Source organism: Ranitomeya imitator, chromosome 4, assembly GCF_032444005.1.
Source record: "Ranitomeya imitator isolate aRanImi1 chromosome 4, aRanImi1.pri, whole genome shotgun sequence".
NCBI lineage: Eukaryota > Metazoa > Chordata > Amphibia > Anura > Dendrobatidae > Ranitomeya > Ranitomeya imitator.
In genome coordinates this window covers 699,186,779-699,209,174 of record NC_091285.1, presented here as the reverse complement: position 1 = coordinate 699,209,174, position 22,396 = coordinate 699,186,779, and the positions used below count along the sequence as shown (strand labels likewise).

Sequence of the window (22,396 nt, the reverse complement as noted above, 5' to 3'; positions counted from 1 at the left end):
ATGCCAGAGTTGTCTATTGATTTGTTGCACTTTGCCATGCATGAGAGGGGCGACTGAGTCTTTTGCTGATGATAGGGTGGTGTTAGAGAAAGCGATGGCGCTGTCCATGTCATGGAGCGAAGATATGGAGGACAGAGGTAGAAAAGAGTATGAGAGTCTGCGAATGTCTAGGTATGTGAGATTTCTTTGAGGATGTGGTAATGGCTGGACATGGACGGCGGGTGAGGAGGACAAGGATGAGAAGGTGAGTAAATGGGGGTCAGATAGGGGAAAGGAGAGGTTCTGAGATTAGATAAGGAACAGAGATGGATGAAAATGAGTCCTAGTGTATGTCCATCTGTGTGGGTGGCTATGGAGGACCACTGAGAGAGTCCAAAGAATGAAGTAAGGGCCAAGAGCTTGGAGGCTGCTGGCTGGCAGGTGTCAGTAGGGATATTAAAGTCACCCATGATGATGGTGGGAATGTCAGCAGAGAGAAAGTGAAGAAGCCAGGTGGAGAATTGGTCGATGAAAGCAGTGACTGAGCCCGGTGGTTGGTATATGACAGCCATTTGAAGATTAGAGGGAGAGTAGATGCTGACAGAGTGAACCTCAAAAAGAAGGGAGTATAAGGGAGGGTGGGAGTTGGATAGGGTTGAAGGAACAGTTTTTTGAAAGAAGGAAACCCACTCCTCCGCCATGTCTGTTGCCAGAGTGAGGAGTGTGGGTAAATTGGAGGCTGCCGTAACTCAGCGCAGCAGGGGAGGCTGTGTCAGGGCCATCAGCCAGGTCTCAGTGAGGGGCAGGAAGGAAAGGCTGTGGGAAGTAAACAGATCGTGGATCACGTGGAGCTTGTTGCAGATGGAGCGGGCATTCCAAAGTGCCCCAGAGAGAGGAAGCATGGGGTGGGGGTCAGTGGCACAGATTTTAAGTGTGAGGGATTGCGGTAGTTTCTCTTAGTGTGAGAAGGTTAGGGGTGAGGATTAGTGGGATGTATGAGGTGGGGGGGGGCAGGATTGGGGGATATGTCGCCAGAAGTGAGAAAGAGCAGAGAAAGGGAAAGCATGTGGGTGAAGGAGAGTGATCGGCTTATATTATATTTTGGTAGCAGAGGTCTGAGGTTAAAGAGCAGGTCTGCAGATGAAGCGAGATGGAGGTAAGAGTGAGGAGGAGATAGTTATGTGGTTTGAGGGTGCAAGGGTTTGGGGCTAGCGAAGTAGAGTGAGGATTAGTGGAGCAAAACGGTGGGGGAAAATGTGAGCATGTTAAAGAGAAGGGTAAGAAGAGAAAAGGTAAGTAAAATTAGAAAGAAGATAGTGATTAGTCTTACCATCTGGCCAATTTCTGGACTATTTCTGGTATATTTATGATGATACACTTAAAAGATGTCACTTGAAATTATGTCACATCTGACCGAGTTCATATCTGACATGCTCCATTCAACTTATACCATTTAAGTGTCCATGAAATGAAGCCAGGTGAGGGAGGGAGACGGAGGAGGAAGGGGGTGGAGGACAGTTCACAGCAGGGAACAATTAACAGATTGCAGTTAAATGAACATTTGACTACCATCAAAGCTGAAGAAAGACAATAAGATGAAAGGATAGTGCTAGGTGAGAAGAACATGGATATATCAATATGCATTCAGTAAATTTAAAGTATGATACATGGAATTAAAGTCAGGGAAGGAGCAGCAGCGTACCAGTTGAAGCAGAGGAAGAGAAGTACATGGGGTTCTGGGGTGCAGTGGGTATTCTGGATTAAGAGATAATTCAGACGTACCGGTTAAAGCAGAGGAAGAGGAGTACATGGGGTTCTGTGGTGCAGTGGGTATTCTGGATTAAGAGATTGTTCAGATGAACCAGTTAAAGCAGAGGAAGAGGAGTGCATGGGGTTCTGGGGTGCAGTGAGTATTCTGGATTAAGAGATCGCTCAGACGTACCAGTTAAAGCAGAGGAAGAGGAGTACATAGGATTCTTGGGTGCAGTGGGTATTCTGATTAAGAGATCATTCAGACAGTAGTGTACATGGAAGAAGCAATAATTTGCCACCTTTTTTAGACCAGTGAGTGCACCAGCACAAGAGAGTACAAGTCTAACACATGGTGAATGAATGGAGAGGATAGTGCAGGAGTATCTAGAACTAAACAATAAACCATCAAGGAAAGTTTAGACCCTTTCATATTTTGGTCTTCCAAAATGAATGAGTGGCCTGAGCTCGCCTCACACACCTTGGAGGTTTTATCATTCCCTGCCGCGAGCATTCTCTCAGAATGTGTCTTCAGCGCTGCTGGTGGTATATGGACAGATAAGAGCAGTTGGCTGTCTCCAGAAAATGTATACCACCTATCTTTCATCAAGATGAAGATTTCATGGTTCTCCAAGGACTTTTGCACCCCAATCTCAGACTTTACAGACTAGGCGATATTGCATTTTTTAGTGAGCTGCATTAATTTTGAATATCTTCACTCTGTGAAATCTTTAGTATGGCTTCTGTGCCTGCTGAGGCTGCGGCAGAAGTTAGCATAATTTTCTGGAAATGTGAACAGTTATGGTTGGTCTACATCTGCTGGGTTGGCTGTAGTGGAATACGTATCTGTGCATACTGTATTATTCTATTTCTACTCTCTGAATCTGAATCTACTCTACTGAATCTTTGAATCTTTGAATCTCTCATGAATTTTATGCTATGCCACTTCAATGGTGTCAGGCTCTAATTTATGGAAATGTGAACACTCCTGGTTGGGTGTCCATGTGTAGAGTTGGATGTAGTGGAAGAGGTGTCAATCCCTTTTATACTGTTTCTACTCTCATAAAATTGATGCCACTAATTTTTGTAAATGTGAACACTCTTGGTTGGGTGTCCATCTGCTGGGTTGGGTGTAGTGAAAGACCTTTCGGTCCCTATTAAACTATTTCTACTGCGATGGAATTTATGCTACTTTGGTAGTGTCTGCCAATACTTTTTGTAAATGTGAACACACCTGGTTGGGTATCAATCTGCTGTTGTTAAGTTTAGTGAAAGAGATATCATTCTCCATTATGCTATTTGTAGTCTGGTGAAATTGATGCCACTTCAGTGATTTCTGCCAATAATTTTGGTAGATGTGTAGACTCTTGGTTGGGTATCCTTCATGCATGTTGCATGTAGCAATAGGCTTCCGAGACCGAAAGGCCTCCACTTCCTTTGGGTCAACTACCCATGTTACTATCTTTAGATTTTTCAGTAGTACTCTACGAAACTGAAATTTTTGCCTCCTTAGTGTGGCTGAACATAAAATAAGAGTGAGCTTTTGCCTGTGGTATTAGGTCTCCCAGCACAGCAGGCCTACACCGATCCATCACCCATCTCGACTTTGACATTCAATTGAAAGCTGTAATTATTGGCCCAGACTCCCATACCTCATGCATGGCTGATATTTGCTGTGCAATGCTGCAATTTATTTTGTGGGTAAATTGAGGCCACTTTCCTGGTATCTCCCCCTATATTGATGTGTTTTGGCAGCTTTTCGGGATGATTGAGGATGCTGTGCATGCCCTTGTTTTTTCCTTCCATTGACTTGAATGATGTTCGGTTATATTTGGCAAATATTCGATGAAGAAATCGGCGAATATTGCAAATTTGGCGATCGTAATCCAAACTGAACATTGAAATATTCACTTATCTCATCTCATTACTCTCCAGAGACTTCTCTACTTACGCATGCCAAGCAACTTAGTATTTTACTTTCATAACACTTTCATAGCACCCTCTTTAGTGATAGGCGAACCCATAGATGTTCTTGTCTGGCTGGTTTGGCTGAAAATCTAAAAAGAATCAGTTTGGGCACCCGAACGGTACACGGACCTGGACCCCGACCCAATTCGAATGAATGGGGTGCCCAAACATCTGTTGTTTGCCACCCTGTCATCTACATGACAACATGGAAAATACAGGCTTTGATCGTTGGTAATATTATTACCGCTAGTCAGAAATCTTTATCTTCGATACTATCAGATGATATCGTGAGCTAGCAGCTGTGGCTGGTGGTAAAAGGGTTACCACTGGTCACAGTCGTTGGCTGATGAGAGAGTACTGTTCCCACAAGCCTAAGCATGCTGTTCCTCATAAAAAGAAGAGCAGGTGTCGCTGTTGTGAGTATTCATCAGCTGGTGCTTGTGCTACAAATAGAAACATTATCCGCTTAATCCCATTGGACGTACTATCCCGTCAAGGTGACCTGGGACTTAATTCCCAGTGATGGGATAGTATGTCCAGCGCGATCAGCCGCGCTCACGGGAGGGTTAGGGTTAGGGTTTGGGTTAGGGTTTCAGTTAGAATTGGGGGTTTCCATTGTTTAGGCACATCAGGGCTCTCCAAACGCGACATGGCGTTTGATCTCAATTCCAGCCAATTCTGCATTGAAAAAGTAAAATGGCACTCCTTCCCTTCCGAGCTCTCCCGTGCACCCAAACAGGGGTTTACCCCAACATATGGGGTTTCAGCGTACTCAGGACAAATTGGACAACAACTTCTGGGGTCCAATTTCTCTTGTTACCATTGGGAAAATAAATATTTGGGGGGCTAAAAAAACATTTTTGTGGGACAAAAATTACTTTTTATTTTCACGGCTCTGCGTTATAAACTGTAGTGAAATAATTGGGGGTTCAAAGTTCTCACAACATATCTAGATAAGTTCCTTGGGTGTCTAGGTTCCAATATGGGGTCACTTGTGGGGGGTTTCTACTGTTTAAGTACATCAGGGGCTCAGCAAATGCAACGTGACGCCTGCAGACCAATCCATCTAAGTCTGCATTCCAAATGGCGCTCATTCCCTTTCGAGCTCTGCATGCGCCCAAATGGTGGTTCCCCCATCATATGGGGTATCAGCGTACTCAGGACTAATTGGACAACAACTTTTGGGGACCAATTTCTCCTGTCACCCTTGGGAAAATACAAAACTGGGTGTTAAACATAATTTTAGAGGAAAAAAAATTTTTTTTATTTTCACAGCTCTGCATTATAAACTGTAGTGAAATACTTGGGGGTTCAAATTTCTCACAACACATCTAGATGAGTTCCTTGGGAGGTCTAGTTTCCAATATGTGGTCACTTGTGTGGGGTTTCTACTTTTTAGGTAGATTAGGGGCTCTGCAAACACAAAGTGACGCCTGCAGACCATTCCATCTAAGTCTGTATTCCAAATGGTGCTTCTTCCCTTCCCAGCTCTGCCATGTGCCCAAATGGTGGTAACCCCCCACATTTGGGGTTTCACCGTACTCAGGACAAATTGGACAACAACGTTTGGGGTCCAATTTCTCCTGTTACCCTTGGGAAAATACAAAACTGGGGGCTAAAAAATAATTTTTATGGAAAAAAAAAGAACTTTTATTTTCACGGCTCTGCGTTATAAACTGTAGTAAAACACTTGGGGGTTCAAAGCTCTTACAACACATCTAGATAAGATCCTTAGGGGGTCTACTTTCCAAAATGGTGTCACTTGTGGGGGGTTTCAATGTTTAGGCACATTAGTGGCTCTCCAAACGCAACATGGCGTACCATCTCAATTCCAGCCAATTTTGCATTGAAAAGTCAAATGGCGCTCCTTCCCTTCCGAGCTCTTCCATGCACACAAACAGTGGTTTACCCCCATATATGGGGTATCTCAGGCCAAATTGTACAACCACTTTTGGGGTCCATTTTCTCTTGTTACTCTTGGTAAAATAAAACAAATTGGAGCCAAATTAAATTTTTTGTGAAAAAAAATTAAATGTTCATTTTTTTAAACATTCCAAAAATTCCTGTGAAACACCTGAAGGGTTAATAAGCTTCTTGAATGTGGTTTTGAGCACCTTGAGGGGTGCAGTTTTTAGAATGGTGTCACACTTGGGTATTTTCTATCATATAGACCCCTCAAAATGACTTCAAATGTGACGTGGTCCCTAAAAAAAAATGGTGTTGCAAAAATGAGAAATTGCTGATCAAATTTAACCCTTATAACTTCCTAACAAAAAAATTTTGTTTCCAAAATTGTGCTGATGTAAAGTAAACATGTGGGAAGTGTTACTTATTAAGTGTGACATATCTCTGTGATTTAAGGGCATACAAATTCAAAGTTGGAAAATTGCGAAATTTTCGCAAAATTTCTCTTTTTGTCACAAATAAACTCAGGTAATATCAAAGAAATTTTAGCACTATCATGAAGTGATATATATATCTTGAGAAATCAGTGTCAGAATCACCGGGATCCGTTGAAGCGTTCCAGGGTTATAACCTCATAAAAGGACAGTGGTCAGAATTGTAAAAATTGGCCCGGTCATTAACGTGCAAACCACCCTCGGGGCTTAAAAGGTTAAGAAAACCACTTGGGGTCTCTTCTATTTTTGATAACCAGAGCAGGCAAAACTGACAGCTGTTGGCTGCAACCCTCAGCTGTCAGCTTTATCATGGCTGGTTACAAGAATAGAGGGGTCCCCACACCATTTTATGAAATTATTTAAATAAATGAAAAAAGCAGCATGGGGATTTTCCCCATTTAGGACAGCCAGAAAAGCTACAGCAGACAGCTGGGGACTTGTATTCTCAGGCTGGTAAGGTGCCATGAATGTTGCCACCCTAGCCTAAAATTAGCAGCTCACAGTCGCCCGAGAAAAGTCACATCTTACTGTATTACATTAGTAATACAAAATGATGCTAAAACAAGACGTATGGAGAGGGACATGTGATTTCGGCAGCTAATGCCATATGCCACTGTGTCAAGATATTGTGGATGTTTCCTGCACCCTGATTGGCTAACCACAATGGGCACAGATAAAGTTAGAAAAAAAATACTGTTTGCAAGCATGCTGCGCCTCTGAGCTCTGCAAACTCCCTTCCCTCATCAATCACGTGCTGCATGCTCATGATACACCACTATTATCATAGCCAAAGTGCTGAAAATACTTTTGTGGCAGCGCAAATATTTTACCGCACTTTTTTTTTCGAATATTACTGATTTTTCCCGATTTTATAAAATTTTGCTCCTGTTTCCGAACACGAAGCCGAATGTGCCACATTCGAGTCAAATTTCTGTTTGGCGATCGTTTCTTGAACAAACTTGTTTATCACTAGTTACGACTTAGTATTATATTGATCAATTTCAAGGTTTTGGGGCACAGCTCTCGTCTGAAGACACTTCCTGGTTCCATTTTGGGGGGATTTGGATTTGGATGAAAGGTCACTCTGTAGACTGTATCAGGTGCAGACATTCATTGTGTTAGTAATGGTGCCAGTTATATCACTTACTTTTTCAACTTTCTTATTCGTAAAGTTCAATTACGTAATTCTGTATTTTTCCCATATGTACAGAAATCTCTATGGTACGGCTGTGGCTGGAGATGTAAAATCTTTATAAAAAGCAGTTGGAATAATAACATTGTCTTGTCTTTGTCTTACACAGAAAAAGACGGGGAAATTGTTCTGTTCCCTCAGAAAGTCGGAAGATCCATGGTCATGGCAGGACATGCAGATATGTCAGTCACACCCTGACCCTACTGACTGAGGGGGCCAAAGTTCTAAAGAACACACCAGTAACGAATGGCACAAGGTATGTCAGGGGATAAAATATTATTTTGAAACTATAATATCAACGCACTTGTATTATTATATTTGATGGTCTATAACTCGGTGGTGGCACATATGACTGTATCCTGCATTTTTTGTGTGTTCCTCTGCTCCTCCACCTTTTATAATGCTTTTTTATTATATCTTTGTGCATCTAGGCATAATGCCATTGGTTGATAATCAATCTGTTGTGTAGATAGAGGAGTTTTTTATATTGATTTTGTATTTACTTTTCGTCTTATCTTTGGATGTTTTGAAGTCAAAGAAGGTTCTACTTCCACACTGCTGCGATTAACTGACCCCAAAGTATACAACACCTTAAATCACATAAAATGGGCATGTATGGCTGATAATATCCTTTAACATTACCAACGGGGTGCTGCATCCAACAAAAGCATACAGAGTTCATGAAGAAAAAAACAAGAGAAAGATAGGAGCGCACTTACCCAGGTAAAATAGTCACCACTTTATTAGGACTTTGTACAAAAAACAGGGAAGGGGGTGGACAAAAATCGGACGACGGCCGTTTCGTGCAAAGTGGCACTTCAACGGGTCCCGTTGAAGTGCCACTTTGCACGAAACGGCCGTCGTCCGATTTTTGTCCACCCCCTTCCCTGCTTTTTGTACAAAGTCCTAATAAAGTGGTGACTATTTTACCTGGGTAAGTGCGCTCCTATCTTTCTCTTGTTTTTATCTTTGGATGTGTCCAGTACCTTCAGGTGTCTCATGTTTATAGGAAATGGTTCAAGATTTATGGTTCTGCTGTTGTGTTACATCATTCTTACTAATTGATGGCGTGAGAACCTTTGAATCCATGGGCTACTTACAAGTGGTCTTAGTAATGGAAATATTGGAATGAGATGAATTATGCAATATTCTGATTTGTGATTCCCCTGGAAGTGAATAGAAATCTAGAAACAGTGCAGGAAGATACAGAAACAGGACAGATGACTTCACTATTTTAAGGCCACATTCACACGTTCAGCATTTCGTCAGTTGTTTTACATCAATATTTGTAAATCAAAATCAGAAGTGGTAAAACTATAATAGAAGCACGTCACCACTTCTGTATTTATCGCCCACTTCTGGTTTCGGCTACAAACACTGATGTAAAATACTGACAAAATACTGAACGTGTGAATGCGACCTATGTCTAATTGTCTCATGGTCAGGAAAATCACTTTATCATATATCAAGTCTGCTTGATAACTCATGTTTTCCAAACTTTATTCACAGGAAGATTTTCAAGCAAACAGGAGATTAAAGCATCATTCAAAGTAATAGAGGTTTGAATATATTGGAAAATTATGAAATCTGATGTAAGTACACTTTTTTGTCAGAAAATTCTGTGATTTTATATTAGTTTTTTTTACTGATATAATCAGTGCTTTATTATTGTTATTAGCATTCTTGCGATTGTACATTTCATCTGCCAGATCACTAGTTACTGCTGGCCATCATTGGATTTTGCTGGGAAATATGTTAATGTACATCCTTTCCAGGGTAATGACTTGTATATAAGGCAAATAATTAACCCAAGACTAAAATGTTCCTCCACCACTTGGGCTATGTTCACACTCAGGGTTTATGATGCATTTTTCAACTTTACAATTGCTTTCAACCAATACAAATGCATTCACTGGGAAATATCAGTGTAACATGTAACACCCCTAGCTGGCCATGTGGTGTGTGACACATAAGCAGACCCATCTTGTTTCATTAACCCCTTCATGACCTTGGGATTTTTCGTTTTTCCGTGTTCGTTTTTCACTCCCTTCCTTCCCAGAGCCATAACTTTTTTATTTTTCCGTCAATTTGGCCATGTGAGGGCTTATTTTTTGCAGGACGAGTTGTACTTTTGAATGACATCATTGGTTTTAGCATGTCGTGTACTAGAGAACGGGAAAAAAATTCCAAGTGCGGTGAAATTGCAAAAAAAGTGCAGTCCCACACTTGTTTTTTGTTTGGCTTTTTTGCTAGGTTCATTAAATGCTAAATCTGACCTGACATTATGATTCTCCAGGTCAGTACGAGTTCATAGACACCTAACATGACTAGGTTATTTTTTACCTAAGTGGTGAAAAAAAATTCCAAACTTTGCTAAAAAAAAAAAAAATTGCGCCATTTTCCGATACTCGTAGCGTCTCCATTTTTCATGATCTGGGGTCGGTTGAGGGCTTATTTTTTGCGTGCCGAGATGACGTTTTTAATAATAGCATTTTGGTGCAGATACATTCTTTTGATCACCCGTTATTGCATTTTAATGCAACGTCGCGGCGACCAAAAAAACGTAATTCTGGCGTTTCGAATTTTTTTCTCGCTACGCTGTTTAGCGATCAGGTTAATGCTTTTTATTAATTGATAGATCGGGCGATTCTGAGCGCGGCGATACCAAATATGTGTAGATTTGATTTTTTTTTTAATTGATTTATTTTGATTGGGGCAAAAGGGGGGTGATTTAACCCCTTCATGACCCAGCCTATTTTGACCTTAAAGACCTTGCCGTTTTTTGCAATTCTGACCAGTGTCCCTTTATGAGGTAATAACTCAGGAACGCTTCAACGGATCCTAGCGGTTCTGAGATTGTTTTTTCGTGACATATTGGGCTTCATGTTAGTGGTAAATTTAGGTCAATAAATTCTGCGTTTATTTGTGATAAAAATGGAAATTTGGCGAAAATTTTGAAAATTTCGCAATTTTCACATTTTGAATTTTTATTCTGTTAAACCAGAGAGATATGTGACACAAAATAGTTAATAAATAACATTTCCCACATGTTTACTTTACATCAGCACAATTTTGGAAACAAAATTTTTTTTTGTTAGGAAGTTATAAGGGTTAAAATTTGACCAGCGATTTGTCATTTTTACAACGAAATTTACAAAACCATTTTTTTTAGGGACCACCTCACATTTGAAGTCAGTTTGAGGGGTCTATATGGCTGAAAATACCCAAAAGTGACACCATTCTAAAAACTGCACCCCTCAAGGTACTCAAAACCACATTCAAGAAGTTTATTAACCCTTCAGGTGCTTCACAGCAGCAGAAGCAACATGGAAGGAAAAAATGAACATTTAACTTTTTAGTCACAAAAATTATATTTAGCAACAATTTTTTTATTTTCCCAATGGTAAAAGGAGAAACTGAACCACGAAAGTTGTTGTCCAATTTGTCCTGAGTACGCTGATACCTCATATGTGGGAGTAAACCACTGTTTGGGCGCACGGCAGGGCTTGGAAGGGAAGGAGCGCCATTTGACTTTTTGAATCAAAAATTGGCTCCACTCTTTAGCGGACACCATGTCACGTTTGGAGAGCCCCCGTGTGCCTAAAAATTGGAGCTCCCCCACAAGTGACCCCATTTTGGAAACTAGACGCCCCAAGGAACTTATCTAGATGCATAGTGAGCACTTTGAACCCCCAGGTGCTTCACAAATTAATCCGTAAAAATGAAAAAGTACTTTTTTTTCACAAAAAAATTCTTTTAGCCTCAATTTTTTCATTTTCACATGGGCAACAGGATAAAATGGATCCTAAAATGTGTTGGGCAATTTCTCCTGAGTACACCAATACCTCACATGTGGGGGTAAACCACTGTTTGGGCACATGGTAAGGCTCGGAAGGGAAGGAGCGCCATTTGACTTTTTGAATGAAAAATTATTTCCATCGTTAGCGGACACCATGTCGCGTTTGGAGAGCTCCTGTGTGCCTAAACATTGGCGCTCCCCCACAAGTGACCCCATTTTGGAAACTAGACCCCCCAAGGAACTTATTTAGATGCCTCGTGAGCACTTTAAACCCTCAGGTGCTTCACAAGTTGATCTGTAAAAATGAAAAAGTACTTTTTTTTCACAAAAAAATTCTTTTCGCCTCAATTTTTTCATTTTCACATGGGCAGTAGGGTAAAATGGATGATAAAATTTGTTGGGCAATTTCTCCCGAGTACGTCGATACCTCACATGTGGGGGTAAACCACTGTTTGGGCACTCGGCAGGGCTCGGAAGGGAAGGCGCGCCATTTGACTTTTTGAATGGAAAATTAGCTCCAATTGTTAGCGGACACCATGTCGCGTTTGGAGAGCCCCTGTGTGCCTAAACATTGGAGCTCCCCCACAAGTGACCCCATTTTGGAAACTAGACCCCCCAAGGAACTTATCTAGATGCATATTGAGCACTTTAAACCCCCAGGTGCTTCACAGAAGTTTATAACGCAGAGCCATGAAAATAAAAAATAATTTTTCTTTCCTCAAAAATGATTTTTTAGCCTGGAATTTCCTATTTTGCCAAGGATAATAGGAGAAATTGGACCCCAAATATTGTTGTCCTGTTTGTCCTGAGTACGCAGATACCCAATATGTGGGGGTAAACCACTGTTTGGGCGCACGGCAGGGCTCGGAAGGGATGGCACGCCATTTGGCTTTTTAAATGGAAAATTAGCTCCAATCATTAGCGGACACCATGTCACGTTTGGAGAGCCCCTGTGTGCCTAAACATTGGAGATCCCCCAGAAATGACACCATTTTGGAAACAAGACCCCCAAAGGAACTAATCTAGATGTGTGGTGAGGACTTTGAACCCCCAAGTGCTTCACAGAAGTTTATAACGCAGAGCCATGAAAAAAAAAAAAAAATTATTTTCTCAAAAATGATCTTTTAGCCTGCAATTTTTTATTTTCCCAAGGGTAACAGGAGAAATTTGACCGCAAAAGTTGTTGTCCAGTTTCTCCTGAGTACGCTGATACCCCATATGTGGGGGTAAATCACTGTTTGGGCACATGCCGGGGCTCGGAAGTGAAGTAGTGACGTTTTGAAATGCAGACTTTGATGGAATGCTCTGTGGGCGTCACGTTGCGTTTGCAGAGCCCCTGATGTGGCTTAACAGTAGAAACCCCCCACAAGTGACCCCATTTTGGAAACTAGACCCCCAAAGGAACTTATCTAGATGTGTGGTGAGCACTTTGAACCCCCAAGTGCTTCATAGAAGTTTATAATGCAGAGCCGTGAAAATAATAAATACGTTTTCTTTCCTCAAAAATAATTATTTAACCCAGAATTTTTTATTTTCCCAAGGGTTACAGAAGAAACTGGACCCCAAAAGTTGTTGTCCAGTTTCTCCTGAGTACGCTGATACCCCATATGTGGGGGTAAACCACTGTTTGGGCACATGCCGGGGCTTGGAATTGAAGTAGTGACGTTTTGAAATGCAGACTTTGATGGAATGCTCTGCGGGCGTCACGTTGCGTTTGCAGAGCCCCTGATGTGCCTAAACAGTAGAAACCCCCCACAAGTGACCCCATTTTGGAAACTAGACCCCGAAAGGAACTTATCTAGATGTGTGGTGAGCACTTTGAACCCCCAAGTGCTTCATAGACGTTTATAATGCAGAGCCGTGAAAATAATAAATACGTTTTCTTTCCTCAAAAATAATTATTTAGCCCAGAATTTTTTATTTTCCCAAGGGTTACAGGAGAAATTGGACCCCAAAAGTTGTTGTCCAGTTTCTCCTGAGTACGCTGATACCCCATGTGTGGGGGTAAACCACTGTTTGGGCACACGTCGGGGCTCAGAAGGGAAGTAGTGACTTTTGAAATGCAGACTTTGATGGAATGGTCTGCGGGTGTCACGTTGCGTTTGCAGAGCCCCTGGTGTGCCTAAGCAGTAGAAACCCCCACAAGTGACCCCATTTTAGAAATTAGACCCCCCAAGGAACTTATCTAGATATGTGGTGAGCACTTTGAACCCCCAAGTGCTTCACAGACGTTTACAACGCAGAGCCGTGAAAATAAAAAATCATTTTTCTTTCCTCAAAAATTATGTTTTAGCAAGCATTTTTTTTGATTCACAAGGGTAACAGGAGAAATTGGACCCCAGTAATTGTTGCGCAGTTTGTCCTGAGTATGCTGGTACCCCATATGTGGGGGTAAACCACTGTTTGGGCACACGTCAGGGCTCGGAAGTGAGGGAGCACCATTTGACTTTTTGAATACGAGATTGGCTGGAATCAATGGTGGCGCCATGTTGCGTTTGGAGACCCCTGATGTGCCTAAACAGTGGTAACCCCTCAATTCTACCTCCAACACTAACCCCAACACACCCCTAACCCTAATCCCAACTGTAGCCATAACCCTAAACACAACCCTAACCGCAACACACCCCTAACCACAACCCTAACCCCAACACACCCCTAACCATAACCACAACCCTAATTCCAACCCTAACCCTAAGGCTATGTGCCCACGTTGCGGATTCGTGTGAGATATTTTCGCACCATTTTTGAAAAATCCGCGGGTAAAAGGCACTGCGTTTTACCTGCGGATTTTCCGCGGATTTCCAGTGTTTTTTGTGCGGATTTCACCTGCGGATTCCTATTGAGGAACAGGTGTAAAACGCTGCGGAATCCGCACAAAGAATTGACATGCTGCGGAAAATACAACGCAGCGTTTCCGCGTGGTATTTTCTGCACCATGGGCACAGCGGATTTGGTTTCCATATGTTTACATGGTACTGTAAACCTGATGGAACACTGCTGCGAATCCGCAGCCAAATCCGCACCGTGTGCACATAGCCTAATTCTAAAGGTATGTGCACACGCTGCGGAAAACGCTGCGGATCCGCAGCAGTTTCCCATGAGTTTACAGTTCAATGTAAACCTACGGGAAACAAAAATCGCTGTGCCCATGCTGCGGAAAAACTGCACGGAAACGCAGCGGTTTACATTCCGCAGCATGTCACTTCTTTGTGCGGATTCCGCAGCGGTTTTACAACTGCTCAAATAGAAAATCGCAGTTGTAAAACCGCAGTGAAATGCGCAGAAAAACCGCGGTAAATCCGCCATAAATCCGCAGCGGTTTAGCACTGCGGATTTATCAAATCCGCAGCGGAAAAATCCGCAGAGGACCAGAATACGTGTGCACATACCGAAACCCTAACCCTAGCCCTAACCCTAACCCTACCCCTACCCCTAGCCCTAACCCTAACCCTACCCCTACCCCTAGCCCTAACCCTAACCCTACCCCTAGCCCTAACCCTAACCCTAGCCCTAACCCTACCCCTAACCCTAACCCTACCCCTAACCCTATTCTAACATTAGTGGAAAAAAAAAAAATTCTTTATTTTTTTATTGTCCCTACCTATGGGGGTGACAAAGGGGGGGGGTCATTTATTATTTTTTTTATTTTGATCACTGAGATAGATTATATCTCAGTGATCAAAATGCACTTTGGAACGAATCTGCCGGCCGGCAGATTCGGCGGGCGCACTGCGCATGCGCCCGCCATTTTGGAAGATGGCGGCGCCCAGGGAGAAGACGGACGGGACCCCGGCTGGATCGGTAAGTATGATGGGGTGGGGGGGGGACCACGGGGGGGGGATCGGAGCACGGGGGGGGGGAATCGGAGTGCAGGAGGGGTGGAGCGGAGCACGGGGGCGTGGAACGGAGCACGGGGGGGCTGGAATTGAGCACGGGGGGGTGGAACGGAGCACCGGGGGGGTGGATCGGAGTGCAGGGGGGGGTGATTGGAGCACGGGGGGGTGATTGGAGCACGGGGGGAGCGGACAAGAGCACGGGGGGGAGCGGAGCACTGGACGGAGGGGAGCCGGAGCAGTGTACCGGCCAGATCGGAGGGCTGGGGGGGCGATCGGAGGGGTGGGGTGGGGGCACACTAGTATTTCCAGCCATGGCCGATGATATTTCAGCATCGGCCATGGCTGGATTGTAATATTTCACCCGTTATAATGGGTGAAATATTACAAATCGCTCTGATTGGCAGTTTCACTTTCAACAGCCAATCAGAGCGATCGTAGCCACGAGGGGGTGAAGCCACCCCCCCTGGGCTAAACTACCACTCCCCCTGTCCCTGCAGATCGGGTGAAATGGGAGTTAACCCTTTCACCCGATCTGCAGGGACGCGATCTTTCCATGACGCCGCATAGGCGTCATGGGTCGGATTGGCACCGACTTTCATGACGCCTACGTGGCGTCAAAGGTCGGGAAGGGGTTAAACTTTTATATTTTTTTTATTTTTTTCACATTTTTTTTAACTTTTTTTTTTTACTTTTGCCATGCTTCAATAGCCTCCATGGGAGAATAGAAGCAGGCATAGCACGATCGCCTCTGCTACATAGCAGCGATCTGCTGATCGCTGCTATGTAGCAGAATTGCACGTGTGCTGTGAGCGCCGACCACAGGCTCACAGCGACCGGCGATCAGTAACCATAGAGGTCTTAAGGACCTCTATGGTTACAATGGAGAAGCATTGCCGACCTCCGATCATGTGACGGGGGTCGGCGATGACGTCATTTCCGGCCGCCCGGCCGGATGCGGTAGTTAAATGCCGCTGTCTGCGGTTGACAGCGGCAATTAACTAGTTAATAGGCGCCGGCAGATCGCGATTCTGCTCGCGCCTATTACAGGCACATGTCAGCTGTTCAAAACAGCTGACATGTCCCGGCTTTGGTGCGGGCTCACCGCCGGAGCCCGCATCAAAGTGGGGCTTCTGACCTCGGACGTACTATCCCGTCCGAGGTCAGAAAGGGGTTAATGAAGGAGGGACTCTTAAAGTCACAGAACCCATTTTTAGATGGACATCAGGGGGCATTAATCTTCTGAAAAGGCCATTAAGCAGTGCAGGAGGGAGTCATGAAAAAAATGTTGCATTGAATGCAAGGCCTGCCCTGCCCCAAAGTTACATGCAGTCCAATAACCATTTCAGCAGACGTACTTGAGGGCCTCATGACAAAATTTCTCCCATTAGAAAAAAGTGTGTATCCAATACTGTTTGCTTATGCAGTGAATGCGAGGCCTGCCCTGCACCAATGTTACATGCACCCCAATAACCCTTTAAAACCACATACTAGATGGACACATAAAACAAAAGTTACCATTACTTTTTTTCTTATTACCATAAATTTTGTCCATGAAGTGAATGCAAGACCTAGATGTAATTTGCATGCACCACAATCCCCTTGGAAGAAACGTGGAGGAGGGTCTCATAAAAAAATGTAAATTTACAAAGGAGCACTTCACCTATAATTGGAATGCTCATACACTAAGTGCATGGGCTGACAAACATGGGGGGTATTTTTCTTTTTAATTTGTTTACGGACATCATACTCCCTTGCAAAAAACTATAGTGGCTGTAGCATCACGTGTTCTAGGGGTGGTGCCTGAAGAGACTTGGAGAATGTTCTCCTATGAATGTTTTCCCAATTTAAAAGAGCGGTTCTCCTATACTTGGAATGCCCAAACACTAAGTGCATGGGGTGACAAACATTTCAACCCTTAAAAAAATACTTTTAATAGATATACATTAAAAGATGCTAACCATCGCTGAAAAAAACAATACTAAATACTGACACCCAAGCTGGGTGAGGCAGTGGGCGCAGGGCAACAATACCAAATATGGGAGAGAAAATATGCCTATATCGACCCTGGGGGGCTCCTAATGAACTAGCCCTTCCTGTCAGTGGAGGTTGGCACCCTAATAATCAATGTGGCGCCCCCACTCCCTCCTAGCCCTAAATGTCCCTGCCAACTACCCACACCCCAAACCCAACAAACATACACACAACCTCTATCTAGCTGAAATACTAGGCAATGAGATTGCCCAAATAGTGTATGAAAGTATACTGCTGACTAGTGTTGAGCGATACCGTCCGATACTTGAAAGTATCGGTATCGGATAGTATCGGCCGATACCCGAAAAATATCGGATATCGCTGATACCGATATCCGATACCAATACAAGTCAATGGGACATCAAGTATCGGAAGGTATTCTCATGGTTCCCAGGGTCTGAAGGAGAGGAAACTCTCCTTCAGGCCCTGGGATCCATAGGGATGTGTAAAATAAAGAATTAAAATAAAAAATATTGATATATTTACCTCTCCGGCGGCCCCTGGACTCAGCGCGGGTAACCGGCAGGCTTCTTTGTTCAAAATCAGCGCTTTTAGGACCTGAGAATCACGTCCCGGCTTCTGATTGGTCGCGGGCCGCCCATGTGACCGCCACGCGACCAATCACAAGCCGCAACGTCACCGCAAGCTATTAACGCGCTCATTTTTAAAAATGAGCGCGTTAATGACTTTCAAAGACGTAGCGGCTTGTGATTGGTCTATCTGAATTAACTAGATAGAGACCAACTGCATTATTATCACAGTGACCATGACTTACTAAGGATAGGGTCAGTATATACGTCACATATCCACATATAGAGTGAATCAGCATAAATATGTCACACCAACAAAATCCTTATGTCCTATCAGTGTCCTAATTAAATAGAGAAATTATATCAAACTCTTGCAGACACATAGATTAGATAGGACACATCATCCCAGTACCTCTGGGCTCAATGTCCAATCAAAAATAGGGCAACCTGGTGTCACGGTGTCACACAATGTACGTCATGGTTCATAGGGACACCATATAAAAGACTTGGACAAATGATCAGAAATGACCAGATAAGGCTACGTTCACACTAGCGTTGTGCCGCCCTGCGTCGGCGACGCAACGCGCGACGCACGAAAAAACGTTTTGCGACGCGTGCGTCGTTTTTTGACCAAAATCGGACGCACAGAAAATGCAACTTGTTGCATTTTCTTGCGTCCGACGCTAGCGTCAGAAACGACGCAAGTGTCGAAAAACGCCACCCTAAAAACGCACGCGTCCCCTATGTTAAACATAGGGGCGCGTCGCCGCTGCGTCGCCGCTGCATCGCCGGCGCAACAGCGACGCACATTGGCGGAACGCCAATGTGAACGTAGCCTAAGTGACCTACTATGGTGGCTTAAGCATGATATTTGACTGCATTATGAACCATGACGTACATTGTTAATTCACAAGGGTCAGGCATGACGCGTGTGTGAGCTTGCCTCGCTTCAGAGCCACCACCAGTTTCCGGTCATTGTCACACATGACCATGCCTGGATGTAGGTTAAGCGTTGTCAGCCACAGATCTGACTGCTCTTTCAGAGCTGTCCACAACTCTTCAGCATTGTGCGTTTTGTCACCTAAGCAGATTAGCTTCAGTACAGCCTGTTGGTGTTGGCTGAGGCAGTGCTGCAGTGCTTCCAGGTTTTGACTTATGTGCTCATTTCAGAGATGGAGGCTGCAGAGGAGGAGGAGGCAGAAGAGGAGGAGCAGGAGGAGTAGACTGTGGGGGCAGCCCTGATTGACGTATGGCCCCAATCCTGGGCATGGGGAGGATGTGTTCCATCCCAAGGTGTCAGGAATCCCCTGACCGCTGTCACCAATTTGTCACGATTCACACCGTGACCGTCACCCCTACGTCACGGATCGAGGTGACTTTAGGCCAACAGACAGCTATCACATGTGCAGGGGGGCTTATCTTAGTTATCCCTCCACTCCATGATGTGGTGAAACAACACACACAAGGCTATTGACCTCTTAGTTTACAGCAGGGGCTTATTTTAGGTATCCCACTGCTTTCAATATACCACGAACTGCAGGGATTTATGTATATCCCGCTTACAGTTCCACTTAACACTTGCAGCTCTCTGGCGCCCCCTTACTCTCAGGTCAGATTAGGTACTGCACCCTGGGTAATTAGTCACCAGACAGGCTGCCTGCTATGTACTGGCTATTGGGCACGCTGCAGCGACGCGATTAACAACTTCCACTTAGGCAGGAACAATAATTATCAACGCCGCAGTCGCTACAGCAGCACCCCAAAAGCCTGCACACGGTATCGCCGCCACCAGCTTCGATTAAACGGGTCCGAAGCTAACCCAACACAGTAGCGTAATTCCCTTCAGAAGACTTAGGGTACGTTTTTAGAGCATGGAGAAAGAACTGGCATGAAATAATATACCCCACAAATTTAGGCAGTGTTTTATCAAAATATTTTACAAAGATGTTACAAATGAGACAATTGCAAATATGTACACGGTAATTATAACATTAAGGGAATAAAGGAGAAAAGATAACACTCACATGTTCAAAGCATGGCAGGCACCCAGGCTAGTGCAGTTTTCCATACGTCCCAGTTCATGGGACGTGCTCAGCTCTTCCAGGAAAAACAGACAAGAAGAAAGAGCTGGGGATGTGGGCAGACAGTTATAGCTAAGCCTGTAACATCCCAGAAAGGGGTTGGATCACCTCGTCCCTCCTACCTCTTCAGTTAACTAATCTTACCCTAATCTATATCTAATTTCTATAACTTCGCTACAACACATGTCATAGTCATAACAAACCCAGCATTCATCTCGGATTCACGTGGGCATTCTAATAAGATCAAATATGTCCTGTCTGGGATACATATTTACAGAGAAAACCCTACTTCTTTACCAGATGGAGTTAGAAGCCCGGGTTTCGAGGGATGGGTAGGTCCACTGAGTGAGATTAAGAATATATATTTTTGCATTCGTACCGTAAACGGTTGGCATAATATCTTAAAAAAACAAAACAAAGAACTTTCATGAATCCTAGAAGTCTCTAGTTAACTTATAGCTGGACAAGAGCTTACCCGGCAGGAAATGCCGGTCGTAAATACCTTGGCTCTCCTAAAATCCCCACACTCTCTGAGAAGGAAAGCTATACCCTGAAGTAATGGAAAGGGGGGTTTTGAGCCCAGGGTCTGCCATGTGTTTTTGGAACCATGGTCAGAAGTGCCAAAAATCCCTCAGCTATGGTGCTAACAGGCAGAGAAACTACTACTTACGTGATATTCCATACCATATCGTGACACCTCCCCCTTTTGGTGTGCGCTAGGGAGGTAGAACCCCATGGTATGCCTCCATGAGCACCTCAGTAGGTTCACCCTGGTGGGACAGTCCATCTGCATTCCCATGCTCCCTGCCCCTTTTGTGTTCAATGGTGAAGTCAAACTGCTGAAGGGCAAGGCTCCAGCGTAGCAACCTGCCATTGGTTCCACACATGGTGTTTAGCCAGCGTAGAGGGTCGTGGTCGGTCACCACAGTGAAGGTGCGACCGTACAAGTAGGGCTGCAAGCGCTGCAGGGCCCAGACTATGGCCAGGCACTCCTTCTCGATGGTGGAGTAGGCCACTTCCCTCGGCAAAAGTTTCTGGCTCAGGTATAACACGGGGTGCTCTTGGTCCTCCGAGTCAACCTGGCTGAGTACAGCACCAAGGCCAAACTCGCTGGCGTCGGTTTGCACCAAGAACGGTCGACTGCTGCCGACTGCTTTCAACACAGGGGTGTTGCACAGTGCGGTTTTCAACGCCTGGAAGGCCCCCTCACAGCCATCTGTCCAGTTGCAAATGTGGGGTAGCTTCTTCCTGGTGAGGTCCGTCAAAGGTTTTGCTAGGCTACTATAGTGCTGTACGAAGCGCCTATAGTACCCTGCAGTGCCCAGGAAGGACATCACCTGTTTCTTGGTCACGGGAGTGGGCCAGTTCACGATCGCGCCCACTTTCTCCGGCTCTGGCTTCAGGGTGTTCCCGCCTACCCGGTGCCCCAGGTAGTGAACCTCCCTCATGCCCATGTGGCACTTTCCCGGCTTGATAGTCAGTCCTGCTTGGTGAATTCGCCTGAGCACCTCCTCGAGATGCTGCAGGTGTTCCATCCAGGAGGGGCTGAGGATGGCAATGTCATCCAAGTGCGCCACGGCATACTTCTCCAGTCCCTGAAGCAGGAGTTTGACCATCCGCTGGAAAGTGGCAGGGGCATTCTTCATGCCGAAGGGCATGACCGTGGACTCGTACAGTCCAAAGGGTGTGATAAAGGCAGACTTCTCCTGTGCCTCAGGGCACAGGGGAATCTGCCAGTATCCTCGACTCAGATCCTTTATTGTTAGGTAATTTGCGCCAGCTAACTTCTCAAGCAGCTCCTCGATGCGCGGCATGGGGTGTGCATCGGAGGCTGTAATGGCGTTGAGCCCCCTGTAGTCCACGCAGAACCGGGTGGTCTGGTCCTTCTTTGGCACGAGAACTACAGGTGATGCCCATGCGCTCTTTGACCATCGAATCACCCCCAGCTGTAACATCTCATCGATCTCTTGGCGCATAATCTGCTGCACCTGGTCAGAGATTCGATAGGGTGTTCACCGTAGTGGGGCGTGATTCCCGGTGTCCACCTCGTGGACTGCTAACTCAGTCCTCCCAGGTCGGTTGGAGAACACGACCGGAAGGGTTCCAGTGTGGTTTGCAACTGCAACCGCTGGGGTTCAGTTAACGAGGCGCTTACCTCCACGTCCTCGATGGACCCATTGGCCTTGGCTTGGGCCAGCATGTCCAGGAGGGTGTCTTCCTCACCATCTTCGGGCAAGCTGCAGACCGGTAGGACGAAAGGTTCATCATGTTGATGTGAAAGGCCTTTCGCCTACCCCGAGCGTGGTCAAGCGTGACCACGTAAGTGACCGGGTTGAGCTGTTGGTGGACGACGTACGGGCCCTCCCAGGCTGCCTGAAGCTTATCCGTTGATACGGGAACCAGCACCCACACCTTTTGACCCACGTGGTAGGTCCGCTCCCGGGCGTTCTGGTCGTACCAGTGCTTCTGGTCAGCCTGAGCCTGCGTCATGTTGTCATGCACCAACTGCGTCAAGGTCTGCATCTTGTCACGGAAGCGCATGACATACTCCACTATGGACACTTCAGAAGGGTTTGACTCCTCTTCCCAGGATTCTCTTACCAACCCAAGGGGTCCCCGGACTCACCTGCCGTACAGGAGCTCGAAGGGGGAGAACCCCGTCGAGGCCTGCGGAACCTCTCGGTAAGCGAACAGCAGGTGTGGAAGGTACCGCTCCCAGTCGCGCCCTTGAGTCTCAACCAGCATGCGTAGCATCTGTTTGAGGGTACCATTGAAGCGTTCACACAAGCCATTGGTCTGTGGATGATACGCACTCGATACCAGGTGCTTCAC

The 22,396-nt window shown here is 45.1% G+C and overlaps 1 long non-coding RNA gene across 1 annotated transcript in view; it reads left to right on the top strand.

Moving 5' to 3' along the window:
* Nucleotides 1-7,463: 7,463 nt before the first annotated feature.
* LOC138674379 (uncharacterized) overlaps nt 7,464-22,396 on the top strand; it is a 30,552-nt gene continuing 15,619 nt past the window's right edge. The window contains exons 1-2 of the long non-coding RNA XR_011320608.1: nt 7,464-7,543; nt 8,797-8,879. This is a non-coding gene — a long non-coding RNA (uncharacterized lncRNA). The remainder of the gene's footprint in view (nt 7,544-8,796; nt 8,880-22,396) is intronic.